Here is a 16701-nt window from a genome sequence, read left to right as displayed (position 1 = left end):
AAGGAGGGAAAAATCAAAACTTCTAAATGAATTGAGTAGGATCTAGAGAAATCATTTTTATATGACATTGAAACAAAAAATTTGTAATGTAAAATCATCCAGATACAATAACTTTGATCAGAATGGCAGTCAAACAAAGCGATTTACAGTAATCCTTAAATAACTGTTCAAAAATGAAAAAATAAAAAAATAAAGTTTAGTAAATGCTCCTACATCATCAAAACGATCTGTTTTTGGTATAAGACCATTATTAGAGGTGTACTGCAGGCTCTCATAACGAAAAATAAATCTTTTTAACGTAGGAACATTTGCTAAATTTGATTTTTCTATGTTTAACTGTAGAAAATTTATTTAAGAATTGCCATAATTTGTTAAGAATGTGTGTATATGTATTTATATATATAGTGTTATGTCTAAGGAATTTTAAACATAGTAGTTTAGTTATGAAATGTACCAGTAAATTACAAAATATATTGTACTGGACTGTAATTTTAGTTAACTAAGTATCTGCCGGTAAATGAGGGTATCTCTCCTTAACACCGGTTACCCACATAATCGAATGTTAACGTAAGCTAATGGAAATGCGTTGAACTAATGGAATTTACCTTATTTGGTTATCAGGTAAATTATATTTTGCAATAAATGTATAATGTAATAATAAGAGATAACGATGTGTAAAATTTTATTAATATTCTAATATTACTCTTTTTATAATGGAAAAAATATTCTTCGTTTGAGAATAAATTTAATTGCTTTCTATCTTACGTTACAATCACTGTGAAAGAATATTTCAGTAACTTGAAAGTTTCTATTATTTATCTTACGTTTCTTTTACTTCATTCTTTATTTTTGAAATACCGTAATATATCTTTTATTTATTTTTCTTCTCTTTACTTTTCTCTCCAACTTTATCATTTCATATTTTATATATATATATATATATTTTAATAGAACGACATTTTGAATCAGCTGTTGATATTCTTATATATATTTTCTTTTGTTAACAAAAGCAATATCTCAGTTTTTGTTTCGGTTAGCGGTTTTTTAAAAATATATAAGTACTCGTATACATGAATTCCAGTTTTTATATCATTTTTTTCCTTTAATTTAAAATGCAACGATAATAAGATATTTCATCCTATTTTTTATACTTAAAAAATGTATTTTTTGTAATTTAAATTAATAAAATATTATTAAACTTATAATACGCTGGGTATTATAATTTACGTTAAAATAAAAATTATGGTAGAATAAAAATACGTTTATAAAACAAATAAACAAACTAAATTACATGAACACAAACACACACACACACACACACACACACACACACACACACACACACACACATACACACTTCTCTAACACGGATATTCAACAATTATTTTTGAAATAGATAACGAAATATCAGTAAATAAGTTGCAATCAATAATATTTGACTTATCAAAACGAGGTCCTTTGACTCGATCTTCTGGCATTTCATCTATTTTGTGTTTGTGATTCAGGTTACCGTCAGAGGAATCCTCCAATTTTTATTTACTTTTGCAATTAGGACCCTTGTTATTTTATTAAATGAAATATTATTGGCGGATGACATTGCCGTATTACTGTCGTCAAAAAAAAAAAGCTGACCAGAAAGTTGTAATACTTTCCTGGCATTGGTTGTTTATTCTTATCAAGTGAAAAAATGATTTTACACGAATAATTTGTTTTACATATATAATGTTTGTTTTGTATAATACTAGCAGACCCGGCAATGCTTCGCTATTGCTGAATTTGAGTATATATATATATATATATATATATATTAAATGAATACAATTGAAAGTTTGGTAAAACATTAAAAAGATTAACATTACGGAACTTCATAAAATTTAACTTTCACTTTATCTCTTTTTCCCTATTTTCCTTCTTCCCTTTCAAATTTTTTCTCTTTTTACCTTTTCCCTTATTTCCGTTTTCCTTTCTTCTCTTTTTCCCTACTTCCCTGTTCTTTTTTCTTTTCCCCATTTCCCCTCTTTCCTTTTAAATCGGACCAGTAGTTTTTTTGTTTATAGCGGACACACATACGAACATTGCCTTTTATATCTATAGAAGAATAAAGTCTGTATATTTCTTCTTTTGTTTCGTAAATATCTCGACACCGGTGCTACCTAGCGGGTACAGTTTTTGCAAAAATTTCTCTTTTCGTTTAACTAATATGTATTCTGAATATGAGCCAGATCGGTCCATTAATACAATTTTTCAAAATATCTCGACCACAGCGCCACCTAGCGGGTCGAAACTAATTCAGAAACCTTCGCGGGCGCACGCACAACAACTTTCCAAAGGTTCATTGCAATCGGATGAACGGTTTAGGAAGGCATAAGAGACATACAGACAGACAAATATTCATTTATATATATATATATATATATATATATAAATAATTTGTTTTTTTTTTGGGGGGGGGGGGGGTGAGGGTGTAATTTACGATGAAGTTTTATTGTAAATTATCATTATAGTTTAAATAAAGCAGACGCGTTTTAAAGATAAAATAAAAATTGGTATATTTTTAACTTTTGATCAGCTCCCCTATCCTCAATATTAACCCAAATGTTTTTTTTGGAGTCGTTTGTAGAACTGCTATCCTTAGGAAGACATTTAAAAAATCGTTTAAAAGTATGCCATAAATAAAAGGATTTTTTTCATTTTTTGGGGAAGGGGGAATTTTGGAGTAAATGATTTAAAAATTATAAAATAAGCATGCACGCATGTATTGAGCTTAATATAAAGTGGGTTATGCTTGAAAAATTTTGAGAAAATTAACCTACCAAAATTCTCCATCCACTGGAAATAATGACCCCAAAACTTTACAAACAAATTGCCCCATATGCGGGATTCTGTACAAGTTTTTTTTTTAAAAGATTGGTTTATTCAGTCAAAAGTTATTGAGCTTCAAACACACCATCACAAGTACATACGTAAGTCCAAACATACATACTACTTCTTTTTTGTGTTTTGGTGTTCCTGGGTCATGAAACATCGAGAAACGGAAAAATCCATACCCCATTTTTTGACTGATTACCTTAGTTTACTTCTTGCAGCATAGCTCTAGAGATGTGATCCCACGAAAATAAAAACGAAATATTCTACGTAGATATAAAAAAATTAAAAATTCCAATATCTATAATTCTTTTATTAAATTGAATTTATTTTTCTAATTAAATGATTAAAATGTTCATGATTGATGAAGGGGAGAAAGCTGAGTAAACTGTAAAATGTGAGTAATCAAAATTACTGTAAGTTCAGTACTTCAAATTATATTTTTTTCGAACCGATTAGTTATACAGGGGTTACATTTTTATTTTTAAAACCGACACATACCGACCCGGATACCCCAGAACACGTGGTGTTCTTGTGCCCGGAGTGGGATGATTACCGCCTAGCTTGTTCGGCGATTACCGGACCGCTCAGCGTGAAGAACAACATCATCGCCACCATGTTGCGGAGCCCCAAGACTTTTGACATCATTGCAGGGTTCGTAACGAGGGTCCTTCAGGAAAAGGATCAGGGGGCTCGGGGATGAGAGACAGCCCTCCGCAGTCGGAGCTGCCGTTCACACGTGCTTGCACGAGTGAGCGGTAGGGATGAGGCACGGGGACTCTCGCACACCCGAGCGAAAAAGACCGAGTCCCGGCGGGGATGTCCTATTCGGGGTGTCCCCGTTAGAGGCATTGGCATAAAGACCGAGTCCCGGCTCCCCGAGTGGAACCCAGGGATGGCATAGCCGGGCCTGGTGGATCCTCTGGGGATTTGAGGCGGGCGCAAGGTGAAATCCGACCGGCGGGCCGAGACGTGGAGGCCTGTTAGAGTAATGAACACTCCCTGTATAACTGCAAGATCCGGCCCGGGGGAGAAGAAGAAGAAAAAAAACCGACACATATGTTAATAAATTTATGGAAAGAAAGAACTAAGAGAAATAAAAAACGGAGGATTTTGAAAAACAAGATAATAAAATGGAAAAAATATAGTTTCTTACATTTACACTTTGTAATATATATATATAATTTTTTTTGTCTTCAGTCATTTGACTGGTTTGATGCAGCTCTCCAAGATTCCCTATCTAATGCTAGTCGTTTCATTTCAGTATACCCTCTACATCCTACATCCCTAACAATTTGTTTTACATATTCCAAACGTGGTCTGCCTACAAATTTTTCCCTTCTATCTGTCCTTCCAATATTAAAGCGACTATTCCAGGATGCCTTAGTATGTGGCCTATAAGTCTGTCTCTTCTTTTAACTATATTTTTCCAAATGCTTCTTTCTTCATCTATTTGCCGCAATACCTCTTCATTTGTCACTTTATCCACCCATCTGATTTTTAACATTCTCCTATAGCACTACATTTCAAAAGCTTCTAATCTTTTCTTCTCAGATACTCCGATCGTCCAAGTTTCACTTCCATATAAAGCGACACTCCAAACATTCACTTTCAAAAATCTTTTCCTGACATTTAAATTAATTTTTGATGTAAACAAATTATATTTCTTACTGAAGGCTGAAGGCTATATATATAATGTAATATATTAATATATTATATATTTATAAATATATAAATATTTATATTACGTAATATTTATTACTTATGGATTTATTTTTCCATGCGTATATAGTTTATTACAGAGATCGATTTCAGATGAAAAGTTTTACTACTTATTTATTCACTCTCCACTAACTACAGGCCTATGGTCATTACAGTCGCTCCACTGCTTTTCCTATAAGTGAATTTTGTTGCGTGTAAAAAAATATCGAGCAGAGATACGAACCTAGAACATTCTTGATAAAAAGAAAATACGCTACTACTCCGTCAAAAAAATCAGCATTACTAAAATTGTAGTATAGATTACATTTTTACTATTATAATATTATTATTATTATTATTTCTATCATTTTTATTATCATCACACTTCTAGTTGTAATGAAAATCTTTTTACTTTGATACCTAGAAAAAAAAAATCCCATTAATGAAAAAGGGAAATTTAAGAAGGTTGAAGTTTCTCTAACTTATTCTCATGATAATAAAAAAGAGGGGAATATAATTCCAGAAAATAAAAAGTAAGAAAAGAAGATGTTTTAAAATAAGGTTGATCCAGCTAAGGAAAAGTATAAGTAGAAATTCCAAGTCGGAAGTGACAATAATAATCTCCCTCGGGATACCTTACGACCTGTGTAGAATTTTTAAGAACAACACTTTTCAAAACGTATTTTATTCTTCTTCTTTAAAATACTAACATCCATTAAACACGCACTTTAAAAGAAATGGTAATTTTCCAGTTAAAAAAATTGTGTCAATTTCTCTAATATTCAATTCTTTTAAATATCAGTAATACTTAAAACATATATATATAATTATTAGAAAATTATAATAAGTTTTGATAACAGCAATTATTTAAGTAACGTTTTTGACTATAAGAATCGCTCAAAAAAAAATTAATTACCTAAAAGTCTAAAGAGGAAGATTTAAACTATAAATTTGGAGTGGATCACTTGTTCCAGAAAGTAAAATCTTTGTTTTGTGTATTTTTAGTTCATGACAACCGCTTATAAAAAGATTTAAGTACAGCCGTTGTTACGAGGAGAGTCATAGTTTTATTCTAGAAATAAACTTGCTAATTAATTGGAGAATAAAAACTGGAATAAAAAACAAAGAAAAGCAATTTAAAAAAAAACACTGAAGTTTAAATGTATTCTTATAGATGTAGTTTTTTTTACTTAGATTGATGACGTATAAAAAATGCAATACCACATGTCACTTACTAATATAGCGTTACACGAAATACAAACAAAAAAAAACAAAAAAACAAAAATTGCTGTTTATTCCTGCGTAGAAGTAAGTCTACCATAACGTCTTCAAGAAGTAGATTAAATCTAAAATATAAAATCAACCAATGTAATAATAATAATAATAAAAAGATAAACCAAATCATGTGCATCCTTAAACATAAAATTAATTATATGTATATGTAAGGTTATAGGGTGGTAAATCACTATTGATATATATATATATATATATATATAAAACTTTCAGATCATGTTCTGTTGGTGAAAATAAAAAAGAAAGTTAAATAAACTTAGGTTCGAAAAGGCTTCGTTAGCGAATATCGGCTGGCGAAAGATTTCATCCTGATTTACGAGAATCGGTAAAATTAAGGTAGACTCTAATTCTTGGAACCCAAATTTAGGGTAAATGTAGTAAGTTTAAATATTATCATAAAATAATATTTTGTTGGCTATAATACCTCAAAAAACGTTTACGTTGAGTGAAAAAAAAAGTTTGAGTAATAAACCTTGATGATTTTATTACACATTTAACAAGTTATTTTACATAAAAAAAAAAAAAAAATAGTGAATTTACCAATTCTAATATTTTTTTGTTTTGCCCCAGATTTCTCGAAAACTACTGAAAATACAGTTCTTGGATCTATTTTTCTCAATTTTTCAGGTCGAGTTTCATATAAAAACCAACAAATTTATACCCTAATTTTGGTCGCAAGAATTAGAGTTCTGGCTTAATTTTACCGAAGGTGCAGAAAGTAGGGCGAAATCTTTCGCCAGCTGAAACTTGCAAACGGAACGTTTCTGAATTTATGCTTACATTAAATTTCTTCTTTATTTTCACCAGTAGAACTGACCTGAAAGTTTATTACATTATTTGAAAATTCACCCCATGTATGCCTAATTTAATATCGGCGGACGATAACGGCAGCAGCTCAGATGTCATCTCTTTTTCCTGTTTTTAGCCTCCGGTAACTACCGTTTTTAGATAATACTTCAGAGGATGAATGAGGATGATATGTATGAGTGTAAATGAAGTGTAGTCTTGTACATTCTCAGTTCGACCATTCCTGAAATGTGTGGTTAATTGAAACCCAACCACCAAAGAATCCAAAGATCGTGGATACCACCGGTATCCACGATCTAGCATTCAAATCCATGTAAAAATAACTGGCTTTACTAGGACTTGAACGCTGGAACTCTCGGCTTCCAAATCAGCTGATTTGTGAAGACGCGTTCACCACTAGACCAACCCGGTGGATCAGCTCAGATGTCATCGGGATCACAGAATACGTACGTACTGGTACAAGTGTCACTCCCGCCGCGCAGATGACAGCGCAGTTCTCCCACCATAGAGATGCTGCGGCTCCACCTCTCAGGCTCCAATAAAAGAGCGTTCACTCTTTTAAAGAAGACAGAAGAAGTTCTCTGGGACTTCCCGGCGGATGCCAACATCCCTGCCGGAGCAGCAGGCCTCGCCGGCCCACCGAGGGAGCCGCTGGACGCGAACGCTACCTTCGCGCTCCAGCTCGCCGGGCTTCAATCGCTCTGGCCGACGGACTCAGCAGCAGGAACCGGCTCAGCGTGGGATCGATCGGGGAGAACCGCCTCGGCCGCGCCGGCGAAAGACGACTGACGCCGATCTGACACTGCGGGGCTCTGGGAGCCACCACTGTCACGCTGTAGTGGGGACCCAACTGCCGCAGAGGGAAAGCCCGTTCTGATTTCAATGGACGAGTTGCAACTCCCCGACTTTGCCGGAGACCAGCTTCCGGACCCAACAGCTCTTCTCAGAGCTAACGCAAAAAACGGCCATTTTCAGGGCTACCGTAAGGTTATAAATTACAACAAGCCGTCGAAGTCGATCGACAATAAAAACGGCCCTTTTCAAGGCTATTTCAAGGTTATTAATTTTAAACGAGACGTCCAAGACAATCGACAACAACAGCCCTTCTCAGGGCTACTACAAGGTTATTAAGTGCCACATACCATCGAAGCCATTTGGCGACAACTTATACTGCACTTCTCTTTTACTAGAGAACAAATCACTTACTAAATATTACCAATAGCTTTTAAAATCAGTGCAAATGAACTACTTAAATACATGAATCACAATACTACATAAATCACAAATGCACATTTCATAAATTAAGTAAAATTTTATACTGAAAATTAACTTCTCCATAACAAATACAGCACAGTGAAGCAAGATTCTAAATTATAACCACAACAATTTTGAAAATTTTGTTTGTATAGATTTTGTTTTCCTTCTGGGAGATTAAACGCAGATTACTAATATTGTAAGCATTACAGCGACCCTAGCGGGGAACTAATATACTAATCTTTAGAAAAAATAACATCATAATACTGCAACCAGACAAATACGTATTAGCGTAACATTTCTGTTATTATTCCACATGAAAGTACAACTAAATTGTTGTAGTGGGATGTTATCGATAGATAATTTACATCGATTCTCTCATAATTAAATTCTTTATCAATTTAACCAATAAGTTTTATTTGTTTGTTAAAAATTTAACAAAGTTTTTTTATGCCAAAGTTAAAAACAACTGTGTTCTTCAACTCAAATTTTTTGTTTATCACACTCTATTTCGTAAAAAAAAATAATGGTGATTCAGTTCTAGGACCCATTTTTTTTAAATTTTTTAGGTCAAAAACCTTAAGAAATCACTAAATTTTCCCCTTAATTTACCTTCCCAGAATTTTAGTAGGGCTACATTTTAGTGGAGGCGAAAAATCGGGGCGAAATCTTTCACTAGGCGTAACTGGCAATTTCAGACTCATGTTTATATGAACTTTATTAATTATTTTAATGAGAAAAATATTCCTATGAACTTTAGCAGAATCCTTCCGGGAAGAATCCCGGAAGGATACATACACAGAGAACTGTGTATGTATGTACAGAGTGATATACGAAGAATGTAACAATCTTTTAAGACATATTCGTACAAACATGGTTTGGAAATATTTTGGTATGTTTTGTTTAAATAAACTTTAAAATTTCTACTTTTGTACTTGGTTTTTATAAACTATTCATACCATTTTTGTTTAGAACAATTATTTGTTTATCACTCGTTTAAAAACTTACTTTACACCAAACATAAAATAGTCCGTTTTTCAACCCAAATCTTTAGTCTTTTTCCTCAGACTTCTGTATTACTAAATTACTAAAAATATGGTTCTGAGACGTATTTTTTAAAAATTATTCAGGCTAGATTTTATATAAATCACTAAATTTATTAGCTTAATTTTGATTTTAAGAAATAGTCTGGCTAACTTTACAGAAGACGCAGAAATCAGCGCGAAATCTTTTGTCAGCCGACGCTTGCCATGGAGAGTTTCCGAATTATTTATATGAACCTTCTTCCTTATTTTCACCAGTAGAACATGTCCTGCACGTTTGTTATATTTTTCGGAATCACTGTATAAACTTTGGGGAATAAAGGTATGTTCATTAAAAACCCTTTCAGAGATGTTTAATAACTATTATTTTATTTTTTATTAAATAAAAAATTTTAAAATGTTAATTTCTAAAATTTAATCTGCTTTTCAGATGTAAAACTACCTTAAACGATTTTCTGAAAAAAAAAAAATTGGAATAAACGGATTCTGAAATCAACCTAAGAGGAGCTTTAGATCCAGTTAAATGTAGTTAAACAGTCTTAACAAGATATTGAATATAATTCTATTAAAATTAAAACTAATATAAAATCTAAACTTTTAAAATGAGGATTAGAATATTGGAACTAATATCACCGTGACATCAGCTGGACATTGATTCCAAGATTTTAGAAAATTACTCAACAGTGATTTGCTCCAACAACAAATAAATCAGTAAACGGTACTTATATTGATTATACTATGACGAAAAAATAAGTGTGGGAGTTGTCGCCACAGAGTTAGTTAATTAGATATAAAAATCATTATTAAATTTATTTGTAACTATTACTATGTTTTCCCGAACGTTTTATCATAATCCTTGAGATTTTCTTCATTATTATGCAGTTAGTTCTATTGTAATGGTAATTTTTTAATCGTTTTAATTAGGTATTTATTTTTTGTTAAAAAAAATAAATGCTCGAGCAACAAAAGAAACCTACATCCAGTTGTAAATTTAAAAGAAGATTTTTATTGATTTATTACTACTCTATATTAAAACAAGTAGTCATAATTTTTCATTATACCGGGCGTCCCAAATGTAACTGTGCATCTACATAAAATCAATATAACTTGATTTTTGATATTGTCAGCAGTGAAACGGATGAACTTTTAAAAACTTGATTTCCATGACTCATTATTGAGAATACGTTTTATATTCATAACCCTTGAGGCTTTTTTTATTATATTTTTTGTTTCCGGTGTGTAAAAATGTTTTTAACAGTTTAAATTGGTTTTTTATGATTATACAAAATACGTGACTAAAATTTTCTTCAAAAATTTTCAAACCACAGATGATAGCAGCTTATAATTTCTATATTCCATATCGCAATTCTGTACGAAATTTTATCAGTAAATACTGAAAAACTGGATCTATCCAACACACCCTCAAATTTTACAGTGAAAGAGGGTTCATAGAGCTTAAAGACAAAAAAATTATTAGAAAATTGAAAGCAGAAGTCTCATTGAGTAGTTCGCACACAGCACTGACTAAATATTTTAAACTACATTAGTACAAAATAACTGCATTACTGGAGACTCACAATTTTGATTTTCCTAAACGTTTTGAATATAACAGAAAACAAATTATGAATATTATCAGTGGTTTTTGGATTGTAAAATTAAAAAAGAGAATATTCCCTCGATGTAAAATTTTTTACGTTTTACGTTTTATTTTTCAGATCACGTCTTCAACCCAGAACAGACCAGCACAGTCGAATGTGATATATGAATAAACCTCAAGAGATCTTGGACTCACCACTATATGACGAAAAAATTTGAGTTTGGCGTAAAATATCACGTAAGCAGATAACCACTCACCCACCGGGTTGGTCTAGTGGTGAACGCGTCTTCCCAAATCAGCTGATTTGGAAGTCGAGAGTTCCAGCGTTCAAGTCCTAGTAAAGCCAGTTATTTTTACACGGATTTGAACATCTCAGGAATGGTCGAACTGAGAATGTACAAGACTACACTTCATTTACACTCATACATATCATCCTCATTCATCCTCTGAAGAATTATCTAAACGGTAGTTACCGGAGGCTAAACAGGAAAGAAAGAAAAAAATGATAACCATTCAATTTTTCTTATATGAATAATCATTCACAGTTTTCAGAACGATGTTGCAATGAAATCATTTATTCTTTCATCGGCCAATTAAAAGAGAAATAAACTGTGGAGTGTACTTCCAACACGGTAGAGCAACGTCGCACACCGTAATATTTCGTAAAATTTATTGTGTGAAATTTTGGGAAGAGGCACTTTTCAAAGGATATCTGGCTACCAAGATCCGTTAAATTTTATAGCTAGACTTTTATTTATACAGAGCAATGAAATAATCTGTTTACAAGAAAATTTGTCGTGCCCTGGATGAACCGAAAATAAAAAGAATTTTTAAATGCAATCACTCCTATGGTGCTCCAGCATGCATTTTCAAACATGTTGATATGTGTTCAGGCATGCCAGGAGGCAAATGTCATCCACATTGAGCATCTCATATAAATAAAAATTCATTCTTGTTAGTTACCCAGCGAGCTGGTCTAGTGGTTAACACGAATCAAATGTTTAAATCAGCTGATTTCCGAAGTCGAAGGTTCTGAGTTTCAAATCCTAGTAAAAATTAGTTACATCTGTACGGATTTGAATACTAGACATGGATACCGCTGTACTTTGGTGGTTTGAGTTTAATTAACCACACGTCTCAGGATTGATCGACCTGAGTTTGTACAAGACTATACCTCATTTACATCTAATATCATCATATCATCCTACTTTCATTTGGCCGTGGAGAGGGATTGCTTATTGTTCACTAGTTGAACAGATTGCAACCTACACATTAAATAAATCTAAAAAACGAAAAATTGTCTCCATCATTGTTCCTTAAATATAGTAATTAAATGTTTGTAAACACTGGTACATTTAAAATTAATACCTACATGTATATGGTGTTAAACTCTGATTTCAATAAGTCTGACGTTTACTTGTTAGACATAAAAAAATGATTCAAGCTCAAATAAAACGATTATGAAAATTTATAAAACCTTACTTTAGTTTATAGCTCTGAATAGTAAATTATATTAAAAGAGATTAGGGACGTATAGAAAGATGTGATGAAATTTATAAGAAGAATTAAGGTAATATGGAGATCGGATAGATCCAGAAATGATTAGACGAGAAGAGAATTGCACGTAACAACTATTCTTAACGAATAATTACATAGTATAAAACTAAACGGTTATGTTACGTAGAGAACGGATGAGTATTTACTTTTACACCACTCTTATATACCGAAAAAGCTACAAACAATTGGGAGACCAAGGCTGAGATGGGTAGAAAAATCTAATCCCTAAAAATGATGATGATGTGTTATATTACATACTGTAGACCATATTCTGCTAAAATTTTATTTCAGCCGTAATTATGTTTTAATTTTAATAATAAAAAAGAGGTTTCTAACTTCAAACTTCAGTTTCGGTTACTGGCAAATTAGTAAATAGAGTCAACACACATACAGTTGATCAGTTATACCAATAAATCCTTCAAGATTCTATGAATCGCTTGAATTATGAACCGTACACAGATTTCTTAACTTTAAAAAATTATCAAAAATTTATGTTAGTTAAAAAACTATTTCTAAGATTTAAATAAAAATATTACACACATAGTCTATCTCAACATTTTTAAATTTAAATTTCAGTAGTTTGGGCTAAAGGATTCTAAAACACACAGAAAAACAACGAAAATATTTTAAGGATAACATTTTTACTTTGATGTTATGTAAACAGTTAAAATAAAAAAGTAATCAAAAGAATATTTTTCTCGTTTTCTTTGTTTATTGTCGAGCTTTATCCGATAAAATCTTTGTAAAATACTACGTACGACATTCAACTTCTTTCAAACTTTTATAAAAGATATAAACTCCGTCTATGAACGAATTAAAAAAAAACCGTATTGACCTTTAGAAACAAACAGAAAATTTGCATTGAAAAGAAATTAAAAAATTGATTTATTTACTCCCACATATGCTCGTATTTCCACAAACACACCCAAACTTTGAAGTAAACGTAGGCTATATGTCTATAAAAATTGCAGAAAGTTTTCACAAGTTTGTTTAATTTACAAGTAACGTTTCATTTTTTAGTGACAACCCTTTTCCAAATTCCGTTAAGTATGAAACTTATTCGTTTAGTACTTAAATTGCACTTGACAATGTACCGATATATGATAAAAATAAATTTGTATGACTTATATAATTTTCCTGTGATTCATTTAAGAAGGATGAAAGTAACAAAAAATATTCCTAAAATTATATTATGTTAATACGTAGCACATATATAAATTATATAACTATATAAACTATACTGTGTAGTATTGATAGTGATATATGACATATTGTAGTTAGTATTGTTAGGTTTCAGATTACATTAAACATAAAAATCAATTCTGTAATTTTTTTTAAACGTAAATTTATGTTGTTATTATTATTATCATTATTACTATTTCTCAATCTCTTTATTATTATACATTTTTTTAAGAAGTGCAGTTATGATGCTGAAATTATGTACACTACTCTTCACTAAATAGGACAGTATATTTAGTCATAAAAGTTAAATTGTAACCTTTTCATTAACCGTATAACATATAACAAAACGTATAAAAATTAAAGTTATACACGTTTTACGGACTTTATTTTATATTATTGTGTATTTTTAAAAACTCACCCTAAACCGAAAAAATAACAGGACGGGACTCCGCAAATATTCCTGGTCATTGCAATTACATCATCTTACCAAAATTAAAAACTACAGTAAATTAATAAAAATTAAAAAAACATGACTGCCAAAAAAATCATTGCTGACAAACTTTAATTTCTTTTAGGATAATTACTAATATAGGATAATTAAACAGCGTGCTGGTGAAAATTTTGTAAATAGTACAAATTTTTTAATCTATTTAAATTATATATATATATATACACACACACACACACACACACACACACACACACTATATATATATATATATTTATTTATATAGCCTTTGACAATCTCGGTAACGTAAGGATTTCAAGATGTGATCATACATCTAAATCAGTTCAGCCGTTGAGCTGCTACCGTGGAAAAATATTCATATATACATACATTTATCTTAAATACATTACACTACGTTTTAGGCAGTCGTGTAATAAGGTCCATTTCTGAGTATATCAGTTAATTTTTGTTCTGGTTTGGTTCCATCGTGATTATGTTTTATGCTAGCAAATATCCCGTTTGAATATTGAAAATCGAAAGATTATTTGCGAAGATATACCAACATTTCCGAATAACCGTGATCTGTTTGATTTAAAGTTTACCTGATGCATGCAAAAGTTGGCCTTCAACCTACTAAAAAATACCCTGTTTGAATTTTGAAAATCGGATGATTGTTTGCAGAGATATTATAAGAGCATCCTTCTCAAAATAGCAACCTACGGGAACCCCGTTTGTTACCAGTTGATGGTGAAGATTGACCTAGTCTTTATTGAGGTGCTCGCATCACCTCACCACTCTAGCTTCATTCAAAGTCTCCTCGGGAAGTCCATTATTATTAAACAGAAATATTTTTTAATTTATTTATTTAATATTATTTTATTTTATTTAGCGTAAATTTAATTATATATTTTTTTGGTAATATTATTCATTCGGTTGATTCGAATCATTCAGTTCAAACCCAGCGCACACAATGATAGAGGCTCACAGTTCACAGTTCACAGCTCACATTAATTCATTTCATTAAAGTTTGCTTCAACTGGCAAATATCAACTTTTACATATATATATATATATATATATATATATATATGTGTGTGTGTGTGTGTGTGTGTTATGGCCTACGACACTCCCAGTAACGTCATACATCTACATCGGTTCAGCCGTTGAGCTGCTACGGTGAAACAAACAAACGTACACACTAAATACATTACACTCCTTTCTGGACAGTTGTGTAAAAAAAATCGTTCCATCCATTTGTGGAAAAACAGGACTTTTCCGACTCTTTGAATGATTTTAACGGATATATTGTATCTAAACGTCAAAGTTAAACGTCTAAAGTTAAATTGATCGGAGTTATTGCAGAACCAAATTTCACCAAAATGTTTGTCAAACAGACAGACATAATTATAAAAACTACTTTTCGGGATCTCTAAGCGGATCTTCCACAAAAAATTTCGAAATTGAGTTTTTACCAGTTTTTCTTGCTAAAAATCTTGGATGATCATTTTGTTATACGGAAGATAATAAATTAATTATGTATATTATTAATCTTTGTAGTTATTATTTTGTTTATTGCACTCCAATGCACTTTTCTCATAATTAATTTGCTGGAAGAAGTAAATGGTGTATAATTTATTAAGTTAACCGCTAAGCGACAGTCTTAGGAAATACTGAAGTCTATAAAGACCGGGAAAAGGGATTTAGGTCATACGGTTTCTTAAAACCAAAGATAAATTATCAAACAATAACCACAAGTAATAATTACATCAACGTTTTTATCAAAATAGCAATAATTAAACGAAGCAGATTTTATATTACAAAACATGACGTTTATTCGTTTTCAGATAAAAAGATTTACGAACGTTATACATTACGAGCTGAGTTACTGGACCGTAATACTTCAAATAATGTCTGATGTATTTTTTGAGATAATAAATTATAAAAAAAAAAATTCAGCTTAAAAATGTAAAAAAATATATATAATTCCCAAAAATCATATGGCTAATATATATATATATATATATATATATATATATATATATATATATATATATATATATATTTGTTTTAAATTCTGAATGATAAATTATGAAAAAGTAATTTTTTGTCAAGAAAGCAATATTTAAGGATCAAAATGTTTTTCCTTTGAAGAATAAAGTTCCTATGGTAACATGACAATAAGTGTAAACGTTATTTCTGTTAATATTTTTTTCAAAATAAATAAAACAATTACACTGATAAAAAAATGAATGTTTCTCTAAGTGGGATACTATTTCTTGAATTGATTTTTGGCTAACATTACAGATCTGTAAATACAATTTATCTATCATCCTTAGTTTTAAATAAATTACGCTTCAAAAAAAATTAAAGGGAATATATAATTAAAATGTGTAAAATTTATAATTTTGCATGGCCATACCTGTGTTAGAATAACTTCGCTGACGCTTTTCTTTTATAAATAGTCTCAGGCACATTCCAATTAATGTTCAACAGTAATCGGCTAGCATGATAGTATTCCATTTCCCGTTATAGCGGCTTTCCATAACCGAAATGTGTTGATGGACACGTTCACCGTGTTCGTCACTTACGTCTCCATGGTTGTCCGGGAAAAAATCCAGATGTGAGTGGAGGAAATGTATTTTCAATGACATATTACATCCCATAGCTCTATATGAAGTAAGAAGTTGATTAACAATATCGTAGTAATTGTCGGATTTTTGTTTGCCGAGAAAATGTTTGCAAACGTCTTTAAATGAAGCCCAAACTGCACTTTCTACATTATTTAACATTGAGTTAATCGTCTTTGATCAACTCTCTTATTTGAGGACCAACAAATATTCTTTATTTAATTTTTCCCTCACTTACATTCGGAAATTCCTGCCTATGTACAAAAATCCGGGACTATCCTTCTTCATTGCTTTTACGAAATTTTTCATTAGTTCTAGCTTGATATGG

Source organism: Lycorma delicatula, chromosome 5, assembly GCF_047948215.1.
Source record: "Lycorma delicatula isolate Av1 chromosome 5, ASM4794821v1, whole genome shotgun sequence".
In the NCBI taxonomy this organism is placed as follows: domain Eukaryota; kingdom Metazoa; phylum Arthropoda; class Insecta; order Hemiptera; family Fulgoridae; genus Lycorma; species Lycorma delicatula.
Note: the sequence above shows the minus strand (reverse complement) of the source record.